The sequence below is a fragment of the Bos taurus genome, chromosome X (assembly GCF_002263795.3).
Source record: "Bos taurus isolate L1 Dominette 01449 registration number 42190680 breed Hereford chromosome X, ARS-UCD2.0, whole genome shotgun sequence".
Classification (NCBI taxonomy): domain Eukaryota; kingdom Metazoa; phylum Chordata; class Mammalia; order Artiodactyla; family Bovidae; genus Bos; species Bos taurus.
Genome location: NC_037357.1, coordinates 63,092,741 through 63,111,842, shown reverse-complemented (window position 1 = coordinate 63,111,842; position 19,102 = coordinate 63,092,741). Strand labels below are relative to the sequence as shown.

The 19,102-nt window shown below is 37.7% G+C and overlaps 1 protein-coding gene and 1 non-coding gene across 2 annotated transcripts in view; both read right to left on the bottom strand.

Moving 5' to 3' along the window:
* HTR2C (5-hydroxytryptamine receptor 2C) overlaps nucleotides 1-19,102 on the bottom strand; it is a 175,570-nt gene that overhangs the window by 153,961 nt on the left and 2,507 nt on the right. The window lies entirely within an intron of this gene.
* Nucleotides 15,573-15,632, bottom strand: MIR1911 (microRNA mir-1911). The gene has a single exon (NR_162299.1). It is a non-coding gene; the product is annotated as a microRNA mir-1911 (primary transcript).

Genomic DNA, 19,102 nt, shown 5'->3' with positions numbered 1-19,102 from the left:
AAGCCTTTAACTGTGTGGATCACAATAAACTATGGAAAATTCTGAAAGAGATGGGAATACCAGACACCCTGACCTGACTCTTGAGAAATCTGTATGCAGGTCAGGAAGCAACAGTTAGAACTGGACATGGAACAACAGACTGGTTCCAAATAGGAAAAGGAGTTCGTCAAGGCTGTATATTGTCACCCTGTTTATTTAACTTATATGCAGAGTACATCATGAGAAACACTGGGCTGAATGAGGCACAAGCTTGAATCAAGTTTTCCAGGAGAAATATCAATAACCTCAGATATGCAGATATGCACCACCCTTATGGCAGAAAGTGAAGAAGAACTAAAGAGCCTCTTGATGAAAGTGAAAGAGGAGAGTGAAAAAGTTGGCATAAAACTCAACATTCAGAAAACTAAGATTATGGCATGTGGTCCCACCACTTAATGGCAAGTAGATGGGGAAACAGTGGCTGACTTTATTTTTCTGGGCTCCAAAATCACTGCAGATGGTGATTGCAGCCATGAAATTAAAAGATGCTTACTCCTTGGAAGGAAAGTTATGACCAACCTAGACAGCATATTAAAAAGCAGAGATATTACTTTGTCAGCAAAGGTCCCTCTAGTCAAGGCTATGGTTTTTCCAGTAGTCATGTATGGATGTGAGAGTTGAACTATAAAGAAAGCTGAGCACAGATGAATTGATGCTTTGAACTGTGGTGTTGGAGAAGACTCTTGAGAGTCCCTTGGACTGCAAGGAGATCCAACCAGTCCATCCTAAAGGAGATCAGTCCTGGGTGTTCATTGGAAGAACTGATGTTGAAGCTGAAACTCCATTATTTTGGCCACCTGATATGAAAAGCTGACTATTTGAAAAGACCCTAATGCTGGGAAAGATTGAGGGCAGGAGGAAAAGGGGATGACAGAGAATGAGATCGTTGGATGGGCATCATCGATTCAATCGACATGGGTTTGGGTAAACCCCGGGAGTTTGTGATGGACAGGGAGGCCGGGCATGTTGCGGTTCATGGGGTCACAAAAAATCGGACATGACTGAGCCACTGAACTAAGCTGATTCTTAAAAACCTCATGGTTAACATAATCAATGATAAAAGACTGAAAGATTCCCCAAAAGTCACAGAATAAGACAAATATGGCTGCTTTCACCTCTGCTATTCAACAATTTAGGTAAGTTCTAGCCAGAGACACTTCATAATCAAATTCAAAAGGCAAAGTTCAAATTCTAAATATAGTTAGAAATAAATCACTAAACATTTACAAGCTGACCCAGAAAAGATTAGCAGCTGGCTTCTCATTGGAAATCAACAAGTCCGGAATGCATTGGGATGACATATTCAAAGTTCTGACAGAAAAAATCTGTCAACCAAGAATTCTATACCCAGTAAAACTACCCTTCAAATACGAAGGATAAATACATTTCTAGATAAACAAAATTTAAATTTATCATCAACATACTTGACTTACACATTCTACTTAAGTGAATCCTCCAGCTGAATTTAAAGGCTAAATCATAATTTGAATTCATATGAATTGAAACCCTTTAGAATTGGTGCTTTTGAACTGTGGTATTGGAGAAGACTCTTGAGAGTCCCTTGGACTGCAAGGAGATCCAACCAGTCCATTCTAAAGGAGATCAGCCCTGGGTGTTCTTTGGAAGGAATGATGCTAAAGCTGAAACTCCAGTGCTTTGGCCACCTTATGCGAAGAGTTGACTCATTGGAAAAGACTCTGATGCTGGGAGGGATTAGGGGCAGGAGGAAAAGGGGACAACAGAGGATGAGATGGCTGGATGGCATCACTGACTCAATGGACGTGAGTTTGAGTGAACTCCGGGAGATGGTGATGGTAGGGAGGCCTGACGTGCTGCAATTCATGGGGTCGCAAAGTGTCAGACATGACTGACTGAACTGAACTGAATCCTAAATGAAAGACATGAAAGATTATGCAAAATACAACTACATAAAGCAATAATTACAAAGCAATTTTGATGTATTTTAATGTATATGATGCAATATGCATGATAATATCACAAAGAAGTGGGGAAGAATGGAGATATATTTGAGCAAAATTTCTCTGTACTATTGAAATTCAGTTCCGTTCAGTCGCTCAGTCGTGTCCAACTCTTTGCAACCCCATGAACCGCAGTACGCCAGGCCTCCCTGCCCATCACCAACTCCCAGAGTCCGCCCAAACCCTTGTCGATTGAGTTGGTGATACCATCCAACCATCTCATTCTCTGTCATCCTCTTCTCCTCCTGCCCTCAATCTTTCCCAGCATCAGGGTCTTTTCAAATGAGTCAGCTCTTTGCATCAGGTGGCCAAAGTATTGGAGATTCAGCTTCCGCATCTGTACTTCCATTGAATATTCAGGATTGATTTCTTTTAGGATGGACTGGATTGGACTTGGATCTTGCTCTCCAAGGGACTCTCAAGAATCTTCTCCAGCACCACAGTTTGAAGGCATCAGTTCTTCAGCACTCAGCCTTTTTTATTGTCCAGAACTCACATATGTATATAACGAATGGAAAACCATAGCTTTGACTATATGGACATTTTTGGCAAAGTAATATCTCTACTTTTTAATACACTGTCTAGGTTTGTCATTGCTTTTCTTCCAAGTAGCAAATGTCTTCTAATTTCATGGCTACAGTCACCATCCTCAGTGATATTGGAGTCCACGAAAATAAAGTCTGTCACTGTTTCCACTGTTTCCCCATCTATTTGCCATGAAGCGATGGGACCAGATGCCATGATTTTTATTTGGGAATGTTGAGTTTTAAGCCAGCTTTTTCACTGTCCTCTTTCACCTTCATCAAGAGGTTCTTTAATTCCTCTTTGATTTCTGCCATAAGGGTGGTGTCATTTGCATATCTGAGGTTACTGATATTTTTCCTCACAATCTTGATTCCAGCTTGTGCTTCATTCAGCCCAGCATTTTGCATGATGTATCCTGCATGTAAGTTAAATAAGTAGGGTAACAATATACAGCCTTGACATACTCCTTTCCCAATTTGGGGCCAGTCCATTGTTCCATGTCCAGTTCTAACTGTTGCTTCTTGACCTGCATACAGATTTCTCAAGAGGCAGGTCAGGTGGTCTGGTATTCCCATCTCTTTAAGAATTTTCCAGTTTGTTGTGATCTACAGAGTCAAAGGCTTTAGTGTAATCAATGATGTAGAAGTAGATGTTTTTTGGAATTCTCTTGCTTTTTCAATGATCCATCAGATGTTGGCAGTTTGATCCCTGGTTCCTCTGCCAATCCAGCTTGTACGTCTGGAAGTTCTCAGTTCACATACTGTTGAAGCCTAGCTTGAAAGTTTTGAGCATTACTTTGCTAGCATTTGAAATGAGTGCCATTGTGAGGTAGTTTGAACATTCTTTGGCATTGCCCTTCTTTGGGATTGGAATGAAAACTAACCTTCTCTAGTCCTGTGGCCACTGCTGAATTTTCCAAATTTGTTGGCATATTGAGTGCAGCACTTTAACAACATCATCTTTTAGAATTTCAAATAGCTCAACTGGATTTCCATCACCTCCACTAGCTTTGTAATGATGCTTTCTGAGGCCCACTTGAGTTCACACTCCAGGATGTCTGTCTCTAGGTGAGTGATCACACCATTGTGATTAGCTGGGTCACTGAGATCTTTTTTGTATAATTCTTCTATGCATTCTTGCCACCTGTTCTTAATTTCTACTGCTTCTGTTGGGTCCACACTGTTTCTGTCCTTTATTGTGTCTATATTTGCCTGAAATGTTCCCTTGGTGTCTCTATTTGTCTTAAAGAGATCTCTAGTCTTTCCTATTCCATTGTTTTCCTCTATTGCTTTAAGCTAAAATGCATATTATAGGAGTGACTGCTAATTTGTTTAGGACATCTTTTTGAGGTGATGAAAATATTCTGGAATAGATAATGATGAAAGCCCAATTTTGTAAATATACTAAAAAGTACTGAATTGTATACCTTAAAAGGATGAATTTTATGTCCTATGAATGACATCTCAAAATTTTTTAGAGGAATGAAAATAAAAATATGCAAATCACAAGACTTATAACAACAGCTAAGAAAATTCAAAAAACATAGTAGAAAAATTCAACAAAGTAATTTAAATGGTACAGTAGAAAATATCTATCATTTCCATTTAGTTGACAAAGGTAAAAAATAATTAAGAATCTTTTGTGAGTAGCAGTAGTTGGTCTTTCAAAATCCAGAAGAATATTGTTATATTGCTAAGAAATTGAGCAGAAAAATAATCACTTGCAGTTTTTTTTTCCCAAGCACATCATTCCTTATGTGGTGTATATAAAGGTGTTCATTTCCTCTTTAAGGCAAAAAAATGATTAAACCTCTTATATAATTTTTACTTGCTTGAATATTTTTTGACATCACCACATATGCATTATTTTTTTCCCTCTCAGCTTTAAGTATAGATAATAATACCTGTAACAAAGGAATGTTTTGATGTTTTAATAAATAATATAAGTAGGACATGGCAACCCACTCTAGGATTCTTGTCTGGGAAATTCCATGGACAGAGGAGCCTTGTGGGCTACATTCCATGGGGTCGAAAAGAGTTGGACATGACTTTTTGTGACTAAGTAGCAACAACAAAAATAGGATATTATTTTTCTTCTTTCTTCCTCTGAACTACTGATTGACTGTGGTATTGGGGTACCATTTGATGATCAATAGGACATTACCTGATCAATCACATTGTTTTTTATTCCCTACCTTTATATGGACTTCCCAGATGGCTCAGTGGTAAAGAATCTGCCTGCCAATGTAGGAGATGCAGGAGACATTGGTTGGATCCCTTGGTCGGGAAGATCCTCTGGAGAAGGAAATGGCAACCCACTCCATTATTCTTGCCTGGGAAGTCCCATGGACAGAGGAGCCTGATGGGCTAGAGTCCTGAGGGTTGCAAAGATTTGGACATGACTGAAGCGACTGAGTGTGCAGCATGCACATAAATAGAAATACGAAATCTGAAAAACTGCTGTTGTGTTGAAGAAGGAATTCATAGGGCCTGGACTCCATCTTAGGCCTGTTCATGCTGATCATGCTTGGCCACCTTTCCAATGGACTCTGAACTCTGTGTTTAGTGCCTATGAAAACAACAACCAAAGGATAAGACCCCCTCCAGACAGGGGAACCTTGAAGATGGTATCTAGGTTATTCATCACCTAAGAGAAAACATATACTAATCACCCCTTCCTCCAGACAGGCCATAAATTTTTCCATATCAATCGGAGGGTAGCCTCGGGTTTATTGATTATTGGCTAATTGTTTGACTGTTTGAGTACATGAGCACATAGCATGTGAATGATGGGGTTATTGGGATTGTATTTTCCTTGGTTTATGTAAGTCTCAAGGAATTTGGAGTGGTGGGTTCAGACACGTACACATGGGGTATAAAAGATTTTCACAAATGCTGGTCGGGGTCCTTGGCTAAGAGGAGACTCTGCCTTGGGCCCGCCGGTGTAATAAACTGCACTCCAGTATCTGCATTGTCCTTCTGAGTGAGTTTGTTTCCTGGAATGCGTGGCTACCTCAGTGTGACACAGCAAAGCAGACTTAAAGGAGTATAGACTTTGATGTTGAATCAGTATTTCCTGTTCAACCTGAATCTAGATTTTCTCATCTGTAAATGGTGAATAATAACAGCTACCTTATGTAATTTTGTTAGGTTAAATCATAATATTTGAGGTAAGTGCTTGGCATATACCTGGGCCCCAGTGTAGATAGAGCTATCACTGTTATTAGTGAGAGGGTAACAGGCAGCACAGAGAAGGCAATGGCACCCTACTCCAGTACTCTTGCCTGGAAAATCCCATGGACGGAGGAGCCTGGTAGGTTGCAGTCCATGGGGTCACTAAGAGTCGGACACGACTGAGTGACTTCACCTTCACTTTTCACTTTCATGCATTGGAGAAGGAAATGGCAACCCCCTCCAGTTCTTGCCTGGAGAATCCAGGGACAGAGGAGCCTGGTGGGCTGCCGTCTATGGGGTTGCACAGAGTCAGACATGACTGAAGCAACTTAGCAGCAGCAGCAGCAGCAACAGGCAGCAAGGCCAGGGATCTCCAAACAGAGGAAATAGGCTGCAAGTGTCAGAAATTTTTTCTCTCTCTCTCAAGCGGCAGGAGGAAACAAACTCTAAGTGTTAGATTTTTTTCCCCCTTCTCTATACAAATTTAAAAAGAGGTTTCTTTAAAAATTCTGTGTTGCCATGATGACACCTGGCTCCACCAGAACTTAACTTTTCTCAAACCTTGAGCTAACCAATGTTTTTCTTATGGAAATGCTTTTCTTAAGATATGTTAATGAACTATGTATTTACCCTAGACTCTGTCTTTCTTCAAGTCAGTTCAGCTTAAGACTCAGAACTGATAATGGCTCAAACCTGTATATTTTACTCATTCATTGTTCTCCTAATCTATGTTAATGAAACTATATATTTACTTGGAAACCTGCCTTTCTTCTAGATTCATGTCAATCATTTTATGGCCCAGGATGACTCACCTGGTGCCAATGTCATCTTAAAATGCATGTTATGTGTGAGAGGCCTGGTGCCACAGTTTTGAGACATCTCCTTTCTCTAATTAACAGCTTGCTGATAGGTATATAACATACTGCTAAAGGCTAGCAGGGGGGCACTCTTTCTGCTCCCTTCTGATGTCTGTGTCAGAAGCTTTCTCTATCTCTTTTATACTTTAATGAAACTTTATTACACAAAAGTTCTGAGCAATCAAGCATCATCAACTGGCCCCAGATTGAATTTCTCTCCTCTGGAGGCCAAGAATCCTAGTATCTTTCATGCCTCATCAACAACCTTTTATTAGTCTTATTTGTGTTATTGTTTTGTTAGCATATAACAATTTCCTTAGGCCATAACTTTGCCTTATTAGGCATAAATTTAAAAAAGCAATAGGTAAGAAAGCAATGTGAGTCTACCTACCACTTTTACTTTCTATATTCTTTTATTTTTCCTACTTTCACCTCTGTGTACTGTTTAAATTGTCTTTTTTACCCCAAATAATCCTAAAATGTGTCTGAAAAACAAATTCTAAGAGAATATCATGTAGGGCTATAGGTATCATATTTTTACTCATTTTTTGTTTCACAGTAAAAAAAAAAAAAAAAAAGTAGGTTAGTCCTTAATAACATTGTCACAGTATTTCATGTGAGAATTAAATAGTCAGATTCTGTCACTGTATTGCCCCTCTTCTATTCATTATATAACTTTTGCTTATTATATAACTAATTTAATTAGAGTTCACTAATTATGTGTAAAATAATATTGTGACTAACCTAAAATCAAACTTTTAGGTGAATAAACCACCATAAAAGTTAATTGAATAATTTACTATTGTTTTACATGCTAAAAATTATTTATGAAATATTGGTCTTTAAAAATTCTCTTGGATTTTTTAATGAAATAAATTTTGGTTAAGGTCAGTCTAGTCAAGGCTATGGTTTTTCCAGTGGTCATGTACGGGTGTGAGAGTTGGACTATAAAAAAAGCTGAGTGCCAAAGAATTGATGCTTTTGAACTGTGGTATTGGAGAAGACTGTTGAAAGTCCCTTGGACTGCACGGAGATCCAACCAGTCCATCCTAAAGGAGATCAGTCCTGAATATTCATTGGAAGGACTGATGCTGAAGCTGAAACTCCAATACTTTGGCCACCCGATGCAAAGAGCTGACTCATCTGAAAAGACCCTGATGCTGGGAAAGATTGAGGGCAGGAGGAAAAGGGGATGACAGAGGATGAGATCATTGGATGGCATCACTGACTCAATGAACATGGGTTTGGGTGGACTCTGGGAGTTGGTGATGGACAGGGAGGCTTGATGTGCTGTGATTCATGGGGTCAGACAGAGTCAGACACGACTGAGCAACTGAACTGAACTGAACTGAAGTGGCCCTTTAATATTCCTACTATAATTAAATGATAAGAAGCTTACCTTTACTTCATTATAATTAAACAGAAGATTTACATTATATTTTATATTATATATAAACCAAGAAAATATTTCCAGAACTTTTGTTTTGGTAGATGTGAAAATGCTGCTGCTGCTGCTGCTAAGTCACTTCAGTCGTGTCCAATTCTGTGCGACCCCATAGACGGCAGCCAGATGTGAAAATACATAGTTATATTTCCATATATACCATATATTTAAATTTATATAGAAGCTTGATTTAATGTAATACTAAAAATAATATATTAAAATCATATAGAGGCTTGCAGTTTATTAAATAATTTCACTTTCAGTCTTTAATAGTCCATTAATATTCACAAACACCTTTAAAGTATATGCCAAGTGAGGTAATGAAGGTTAAAATATTAACATGGTAGATATACAATAAAAACTAATTATTCATGCAGGAAAATCTAATTCTTAGAGATACCTATTGATTTTCCCAGAGTCACTTCCCTGGTGGCTGAGATGGTAAATAATCTGCCTGCAATGCAGGAGACCCAGGTTCAATCCCTGAGTTGGGAAGATCCCCTTGAAAAGGGAATGGCAACCTACTCCAGTATTCTGGCCTGGAGAATTCATGGACAGAAGAGCCTGGTGGGCTACAGTCCACAGGGCCACAAAGAATCCAGTATGACTGAGTGACTAACATTTGCACAAGATTTATATGGCATTATTTGAGTCATTTGATCAAAATGATATAGCTAAAGCACAGTATTTCTTAGCTAGAATTGGAGCTTAGGACATAAAACTATCAAAATTCAAATATATATATATATATGACTAACATATTCATGCTCAGCTTTTATATGATTTTTTTAATAAACAATTTCCATAACTTAAGCAAATTATAATTCAAATTTTTGAAATCATTTAATTTTTACTCCAGTTTCCCTCTCAGAGAACATACAGATTGATTACAGTGGTTTATATGCCACCCACTGGTGAAATTCATGTATGTACAGAGATTATAATCCTAGGTTTTTGAGAAATTGAAAATTAGAAACTTCACTCTCTCCCATCACAAGAAAAACTTCAAAGAACATAAGGAATTCACTTTTCATTATATATCTGTTCTCTATTTTGCATATATTTTCCATTTGAAATTGAATACATGAGAGTTAGCTTCATCTATTAGCCTAATAGCACATATTTAGTTTCCTCCTCTATGCCTGTTCCTAAAATAGGAAATCCAGAAAAGTCCTTCTGTCTACAAATACAAAAATTTTAAGCTGAGACTGTATGAGATGGGGTTAAAGTAAAATTGAGAAATGAATAAGTGCCTAATGAACATTAAATGCCTTTCCTTTAGTTCTCTTTCAAGGTTTTTGCCAAATAATTTTGAGGAAAAACTCCGTTTGTGTGTGTGTGTGTGTGTGTGTGTATTAGCAGATAATGGGCTCCAAAATGAACTTGATCTAGAATACGGAATACTTTTTCTGTACAGAAGATGTCCTGACCTAGTTATCTCGTGTGTACCTAATTCAGAATGCTTCCTTTCCTGCTTCATTCTGAGTAGCGTTAAAATCCACAGTAGCTTTGATCTCATAATTACATAGATCTTCAATGGTTTGGGTTCATTTGAAATTGTATACACTTCCATAAAGACACTCAAATATCTCTTGCCATGTAATTAAAGAATAAAAATAGAGATATATAGGCTGGTAATTAAAATTCTGCTTCAACTTCCTATTTTATTAAATATTTCTCAGTGAGAAGATTCACACTGAAAAAAAAAAAAACTTATTTAACCTTGATTGTCTTGGTGATACTCTTACTTAAAAAAATGATGATGTCAAGTCATGGAAAAACAATTTATGAAGTGTATATTTGGAATATAGTGTTATGTGATCAGCTTCCCTTTGCTATATTTTGAGTGCAGAAGAGTTACAGTGCAAAGATTTTAGATTTCTGTTATCTTGGAACATGAAACAAATTTCAGCACTTGCAGAGTATATAAATTTGAGTAAGGAGGAAAAGAAATAAGTCAATTTTAACTAGTCCAAAAACCTAGATACTACACAGTTTAAGCACTGTGTTAGGAATACAGAGATGTAAATGAGAATAATTCAGATTCATTGTTGTAAGATATTCTGTTTAGCATATGAAAGACAGCATTCAAGATTGAATTACTGCCCTTTGAGATAAAGTCTAAGTAGGCTATTCTTATTCATCTCATAATGTTTAAAAGTGAGGGTTTGGAGTATTCAGTCCATTCATTCTAAGCAAATTTTTTTTTTCCTTTTCACTTAGATGGCAACAAGAGAGAAAATGTCTTCTGAGTTGTTAAAATAATATATAATTAATGAGTAGGTTTTTCACCCAAGGTCTCTTGAAAGCACATGTGAAATGTAACCCTGTTGTATGAAATAGTGATTCTTTTCATCTACCTATCATTCACAACAGGGCTTCCCTGCTGGCTCAGCAGTAAAGAATCTGCCTGCAATGAGGGAGACCTGGGTTCAATCCCTGGGTTGGGAAGATCCCCTGGAGGAAGGCATGGGAACCACTCCAGTACTCTTACCTGGAGAATCCCATGGACAAAGGAGCCTGGCAGGCTACAGTCCATAGGGTCACACAGAGTTGGACATGATGAAGCAACTAAACAACAAACAACAATAATCATTCACAAAAGCACTGTCTTTCTACTTCTGTAATGACAATTTAAGACTCCATATAAATTATTCAAAGTGACATCTGTAGAAATTTAAGTATACAGTCTGAAAACATAGAAGAAAACACAGAAAATACCTAGTGCAACCTCCTACTCAAACAGATATTCCTTATGTAACCTCCAGTAATGTGGTGGTTCTTCTCTTTGAAAGATAAAGCTTTGCATTAAAGAACATTTTAATGAACCCTAATCTGCTTCTTTCTGTATCTTTTATCATTTATTTGGTTTCTCCTTTTGGAGCCATGAAAATCCTTCAACTATTTGAAGATATATTATGCCCCTCCCCCACACCCCCTTAATTCTATGTTCTAGTCTCATGGCAACAAAGGCGTTGAAACCTGGATCTTTAAACTCTGTGTCTGAAGGAGATGTTAATAGAGTCTAAAATGTACTGAAAATAAATTATTTTGAGCAAAACTATGGATCTAAAAGAGTATTTATCACCCAAGATATTGTATAGTACTGGTATATGTAAAAAGAACTGTGAACTATTATCATCATTGTAGGGCTGGGAGAAATTACTGCTGGATATAAAAAAGATTGTTTTCTTAGTTGTGGAGCTCTGTATCTCTAAAGCTTTATCAAGATAGGAAACAAGAATCAGCATTTGTTTTTTCAGGAAGATATACTAAGTTTCACATTTCCAGGGATGAGTGGCAAAAATATCAGTCTGAGTAGCAGGGGGAGGTGCCTGTGTGCATGTGTGCTTAGTTGTGTTTGACTCTTTGTGATAGACTGTAGCCCACTAGGCTCCTCTGTCCATGGGATTTTCCAGGCAAGAACACTGGAGTAGGTTGCCATTTCCAGCTCCAGGGATAGAACCCATATCTCATGGGTATCCTTCATTGGCAGGCAGATTCTTTACCACTGAGCCACATGGTGAGTCCCAGAATGGGGCCATTAATATCACTGATCTAAGTAAGAATGAATATGATGAGCCTTTCATGGTCCTGCTGCTGCTGCTACTGCTGCTAAGTCGCTTCAGCCGTGTCTGACGCTGTGCAACCCCATAGATGGCAGCCCACCAGGCTTCCCCACCCCTGGGATTCTCCAGGCAGAAACACTGGAGTGGGTTGCCATTTCCTTCTCCAATGAATGAAAGTGGAAAATGAAGGTGAAGTCACTCAGTCGTGTCCGACTCTTAGTGACCACATGGACTGCAGCCTACCAGGCTCCTCTGTCCATGGGATTTTCCAGGCAAGAGTACTGGAGTGGGGTGCCATTGCCTTCTCCATTCATGGTCCTAAAGTCAGGTAAATTTTGTGTTTTCATTTTCCTTATCTGTAAAATGGGGAAAATGTAAAATTCTACCTACATGTTGGTGTGGGAATTAAACAAGGTAATAGACACAGAATTAGTGCTGAAGGGAATCAGAGCACATCACCCCCAAATATACATTTTTGGCATAGGATTATTTTGAACTGAGGCAAATGAAAACTAGCCAATACAGGTAAAGCTTTTCACCCTCCCCTTTCTGCTTAAAGGCAGGGTATAAATTTCCCTTTGTGAAGGTGTTTGCCTCCTAATCTATACCAGTAAGAGGAGGATGACTCAGTCTCTGGAGACACACAGGTATCCCCCAGATTACACAAGACTGAGGCTTCATAACAAACCTTTTTAACGTAACCCTTGTCTTCCATTAGTTTCCCACATATAGTTACCGTCCCACATTTACCACACTTAGAAGCCTAAACTGCTTTTCCTTTGTCTTGTCACTTCTCCATAATTTATTGCTCTTTGTTAAAATATTTACAGCCCCAGGTTTAACTGCTTCTTTGGGCTTTCACTTATTTTCTATTAAGAACTCAGTATGCATAAGTAATAAACCTTTTTCTCCTGTTAAACTGTCTTTCTCCTCTTAACTGTCTCCTGTTAAACTATCCTTTGCCAATTTAATTTGCAGGGCCCCAGACAAGATTTCCTTCCTATACAGTGCTCAATTAAAGTTAGCTATATAATTATTGTTGTCATTATTTCTAACATCATTATTGAACCAAGTTAAAAGGCTCTTGGATTATATACACTGGCTTAGGGTAAAGACTCTTGGAAATAAGGCTGAAAATTTAACTTTCTAGGAACTGACACATTATAAGGTCGACCAGGATAATCACGATAGTGTGATCACTCACCTAGAGCCAGATATCCTGGAATGTGAAGTCAAGTGGGCCTTAGAAAGCATCACTACGAACAAAGCTAGTGGAGGTGATGGAATTCCAGTTGAGCTATTTCAAATCCTGAAAGATGATGCTGTGAAAGTGCTGCACTCAATATGCCAGCAAATTTGGAAAACTCAGCAGTGGCCACAGGACTGGAAAAGGTCAGTTGTCATTCCGATCCCAAAGAATGCTCAAACTACCACACAATTGCACTCGTCTCACATGCTAGTAAAGTAATGCTCAAAATTCTCCAAGCCAGGCTTCAGCAATATGTGAACTGTGAACTTCCAGATGTTCAAGCTGGTTTTACAAAAGGCAGAGGAACCAGAGACCAAATTGCCAACATCTGCTGGATCATGGAAAAAGCAAAAGAGTTCCAGAAAAACATCTATTTCTGCTTTATTGACTATGCCAAAGCCTTTGACTGTGTGGATCACAATAAACTGTGGAAAATTCTGAAAGAGATGGGAATACCAGACCCCCTGATCTGCCTCTTGAGAAATTAGCATGCAGGTCACGAAGCAACAGAACTGGACATGGAACAACAGACTGGTTCCAAATAGGAAAAGGAGTATGTCAAGGCTGTTTATTGTCACCCTGCTTATTTAACTTCTATGCAGAGTACATCATGAGAAACGCTGGACTGGAAAAAGCACAAGCTGGAATCAAGATTGCTGGGAGAAATATCAATAACCTCAGATATGCAGATAACACCATCCTTATGGCAGAAAGTGAAGAGGAACTAAAAAGCCTCTTGATAAAGGTAAAAGAGGAGAGTGAAAAAGTTGGCTTAAAGCTCAACATTCAGAAAACGAAGATCATGGCATCTGGTCCCATCACTTCATGGGAAATATATGGGGAAACAGTGGAAACAGTGTCAAACTTTATTTTTGGGGGCTCCAAAATCACTGCAGATGGTGACTGCAGCCATGAATTTAAAAGACGCTTACTCCTTGGAAGGAAAGTTATGACCAGCCTAGATAGCATATTGAAAAGCAGAGACATTACTTTGCCAACAAAGGTCCGTCTAGTCAAGGCTATGGTTTTTCCAGTGGTCATGTACGGATGTGAGATTTGGACTGTGAAGAAAGCTGAGCGCCGAAGAATTGATGCTTTTGAACTGTGGTGTTGGGGAAGACTCTTGAGAGTCCCTTGGACTGCAAGGAGATCCAACCAGTCCATTCTGAAGGAGATCAGCCCTGGGATTTCATTGAAAGGAATGATGCTAAAGGTGAAACTCCAGTACTTTGGCCACCTCATGTGAAGAGTTGACTCATTGGAAAAGACTGATGCTGGGAAGGATTGGGGGCAGAAGGAGAAGGGGACAACAGAGGATGAGATGGCTTGATGGCATCACTGACTCGATGGACGTGAGTCTGAGTGAACTCCGGGAGTTGGTGATGGACAGGGAGGCCTGGCATGCTGTGATTCATGGGGTCGCAAAGAGGTGGACATGACTGAGCGACTGAACTGAATTGAAGATGATAAAAAAAAAAAAAAAAACTATGAAAGTTTCCATGAAAAAATAAGATTTTCCAAAGTCAAAAAATACCTATACCAGGAATTATGTTTGAGATTAGCCAAATAGAAGTAAAAGATAAAGTGAAGTGAAAATTCAAAACGTCAGTAATGGACTCTCCACCAGGAAACCCAAACCTAACTTGAGAAGATAGACAAGAGTTTCCTCTTAATGTTGAAAATGTAGGGGGCTTTTTCTCAAGTTGACAATAGAACATTGGGAGTACTTAAACTCTTGGTGCTTTGATTTTCCTACCTGTTAAATGTAGATAGTAAATATATAGCACTTAGAATAGGGCTCAACACTGAGTAAGCACTCAGTGCTGCCTATCTGCCTGTAGTGAAATGACCTTTGGAAGTAGAACTGGAATGTTAAGCAAGATTACATCATGAATTTGTTGGGGAATTAAAGATGTAATTAATCTGCGAAAGTTGCTCTAAGGATGAAAAAAGAGAGAGGAAGTACAAAGAATTCTAGCAAGGTATAAAGAATAACAACCAGGACCTCTGGATCATGTTCCTTAATATGTGTCACTGTAATTTTCTATAAATATACTGAGTGCCACTCTTCCCTTTTACACTTGTAATTGAAATGTACTTGGTAAAGAAAATTCTCCCCATCCCCAGGATGAAGAGCTGTAATGAAATGACTAAGTACATTGGGAAAGGGAATTTTGGGAGTAGACTTTTGTAAGTAAAGATTCACAGGTGTAAATGTGTGGGGCTGGGAAATCCAAAGTATCTAACCTCATGAACTGATTTGCAGGAGAGAAAGAAGCCTTCATTTATTCATTTAAAAATACCAGATATAGGGATAAGTGCTAGGCTATAAGACTGATAATGTCACTGCTTAGCCTTCCAGGAGGTATTTTATGTAGATGCCTGAGGACAGAAATTAAGGTCTCAGCAAATATACTTTAGACCAGCCCTATAGAATGTGTAAATCCTGAGGAGACTACATTAAGTAGAAAAGAAAAAAAAAGTAGAGTTGTTTTACAGAGGGGTTTTGTGAAGAGGGCAAGGACAAGCATTGCTTTTTCAATGTTTAGATAACAAAGCATGCTCCATATTCCTAATTTTCCCAAGGAATACTAAATAAAATAGAGACAGAAGCAAAGGCAGCACTGTCTTGAGGTATCTTGAGGGTTTGTAGGTTTGGCTGTACCAAGTGATAGCACTCAAGACAGATAAAGCAGCATTCTCATGGAAGGCACTGGTGATGAAATGGCAGAGCATCAGCAGAGACCACAATGCCTGGTGGGAGATTGTGGATTCCCAACAGACATGGCGGTACTCAGCAGATGCCCAGCATATGATGATGGATACTCAGGGGCAGGTGATGATGTCCAGTTAGGGATGGATGATGAGCAGATACAGTGAGTAGTGGCAGGTGAGGGTAAATATAAACATGCTTGATGAAAGCCCAGAACAATTGCAGCAGTAAATGATGCACATTGACTTTATTCATGATCACATGTGTGATAACTCCTAGGGACTTCTAGAGGTATTTGGAGAGAAGATGTGTATCTTTCTAGGAGATTCAAGTAACTTCGTTAGCACATGGGGAAAACAAGCCAGTGAATTTAGGGTATTGATACCAAGGTTCTTTTTTTTGTGCCCACAAGCTCTGAGGCCTGTCACAAACTTAAATGCTTTTAGGGACCAGGCAAGTTTATAATCAGTGAGTCAGCAGTTAGGTGTAAGAAAATCAGAAGAGGGAGAAACACAGCAAAGTTGGAAGCCATACACAATTGAATAAATAATATTTAATTTACAAAGTTTAAAAATCATTGGTTAGGTAAAAAACCAGGTATACAAATTTTGGAGATGTGTTATATATTTCAGAAGATGAACTTCTACTACTTGTTAACCAGTTCAAAGAAATCAGGAAGATTCTATTTATCACATGTTTACTTCCATTAACTATAGCTTTTCTAGAATGTTTAGGATAAAGACTTTTTCACTCAATATCTTTAGAGCTAAAGTGCATAACTTAAAAATTATATTTTAATGTTATAAATACAATGCTGTAAATATTATAGTTGTATCAATACTGATAATATTTTAGCTTTAACTATTAACAAATATTAATTAGTGATAATGTTGACACTAATAATATATATTAATATATTTTATTGAGGGATTCCCTAATATTGGGCCAACATAGTGTTACTGGAAATAATTACAGTTGTTCATAGTATAATGTTTTTAATGTGGCATTGAATTCTGTTTGCCAGTTGTTTATAAAGAATTTCTGTCTTAACTGTTAGTCTGTAATATTCTGTCTTTGTACTGTCTTTATTTGGTTTATATGTTAAACCTATGCATGCTTCATATAAGAATTAGAAGTTTTTTTTAAATTTTTTTATTTTCAATGGTCTTAAACAATTTATGGAACATTACAACAACTACCCAGTCTTTGAAGGTTTTATAGAAATCCCTTGTGAAACTATCTGGATTTGATGATTTTTGTGTGTGATGCATGCATGCTTAAGTTGTTTCAGTCATGTCCGACTCTTTGTGATCTCACAGACTGTAGCCTGCCAGGCTCCTCTCTCCATGGGATTCTCCAGGCAAGAATACTGGAGTGGGTTGCCATTCCCTCCTCCAGGGGATCTTCCCAACCCAGGGACTGAACCCACATCTCTGGCGTCTCCTGCATTGGCAAGCGGGTTCTTTATCTCTAGTGCCACCTGGGAAGTCCATTTTAGGTCCTTGATAACTTTAATTCTTCTACAGAAATTGTTTTGTTGCTTTTTATACCTAATGAGGTCAATTTTGCTAACCTGATTTTCTCCAGGAAATTACCTGTGTTTTTTTTTTTTTAACGAGCTCACATGATTTGCAAATAAACCTACAAAGTAATCTAATGATTTAAAAATGTATTTTGCTTCAATGGTTATTTTCCTTGTTATTTCTTATTTTGAATATTTATATTTCCTCCTTTTTCCTTGCTTAAGTTACCTAGTATTTTTATTTTAAAAGTTTCTTTTTTAAAAAACAGGATTTTGAATTACGAATTAGGTATATTGTTTTTTATTCTCTAATTAATTTCTACTTTTATCTTTAGTTATTTTCTTTGTGCTTTCTTTTGGGTTACTTTGCAGTTTTTCTTTCAAGGTTGCTTTCTAGAAATTCAATCATTTGTATACTTTCATTTTTACTTATAAATGTGATTAGATATGAATTTTCATTTGATCACTGCTTTAAATATATTCTATAGATTTTAATATGCAGTGTTTATGCTGTCAAATTTCTAAAGAAATTTGTAATTTCAATTTGCATTTGTCTTTTTAACCAACAGTTGTTTAGAATTTGTTATATCTCAATCTCAGATGGTCTTTAAACCATTGTTGTTAATAGTTCTAGTGTTAACTGTGTTTTTATCAGAAAGTATTTTTTTTGTAATAGTTCTACTTTTCTAATATTTTCTTTGTGGCCTAATAGATAATTAATTTTTGTGAGCATTCCATGTGCACTTGTGAAGAAGGTGTACTTTCTATGATAAGGATATAAAGTTTAACATACATCTGTAAGATCTACGTGTCCAATATTTTTTTGTTCTGAGTATGATATATTAAAGTCCCCCATTAGTAGAATGTATCCATAAATGTGGACTTCCCTGGTGGCATAATGGTAAAGAATTGCCTGCAATGCAAGGGATGGGGGTTGGATTCCTGGAGAAGCAAATGCCAACCTATTCCAGTATTCTTGCCTGGGAAATTCCATGGACAGAGGAGCCTGGTGGGCTACAGTCCATGGGGTTGCAAAAGAGTTGGACATGACTGGCAACTAAACAAAAACAATCCACAAATGTATTCTTCCATTTTCTTTAGTTTTTCCTTAAAAAAATAGCATTGCTGTATTATTGGGGTCATAGATATTCCTAACCACTAAATATTAGTTGTTAATTGCAGCTTTTTATCATAAATAAGCATCTTTTTTTGGGGGAAAAATGGATCATGAATTTAAACTATTACTGTTTTTTTTTCCACTTGAAATTCACTTTGTCAGATATCAACATCACAATTTCTGTTTTCTTAGTATTTCTATTCGCTTAGCATACCTAGGGAGAAGGCAATGGCACCCCACTCCAGTACTGTTGCCTGGAAAATCCCATGGATGGAGGAGCCTGGTAGGCTGCAGTCCATGGGGTCGCTATGAGTCAGACACGACTGAGTAACTTCACTTTCACTTTCCACTTCCATGCATTGGAGAAGGAAATGGCAACCCACTCCAGTGTTCTTGCCTAGAGAATCCCATGGACGGAGAAACCTGGTAGGCTGCAGTCCATGGGGTCGCACAGAGTCGGACAGCGACTTGGCAGCAGCAGCATACCTATGCTCACTCATCCCTTTATTTAAACTATTATGATTCACTGGGTTTTGAGTTCTTTTATAAAGTGAGTATAATTAGGTTTTTCTTTGTATGCCAACATGAAATCTTTTTTTTTTTAATGGTAAGTTAGGTTCTTACACATGTATTGCTCTTACTGTTAGGTTTGTTTTCAACTCTGTCTTATTATACAATGGTATAATTTAAAAAACATTGCTTTATTTTCCTTTGTTTTTTCCTCTGCTTTATTTTTTTTCTTTGCTTTTCTGTTAATTGCATTTCTTTTAGTTTTAGATAGGTTTGTCTCTTTGTTCTAGTTGTTAACTTTATGTCATGTTTTATTTAAATCCTGCTTAATACTCTTAGCCCTCTGTTTTCTTATAAAATCTGGTACTTTCTGGTCTGCCATTTTTTGCGGGGGTGTAATTTAAC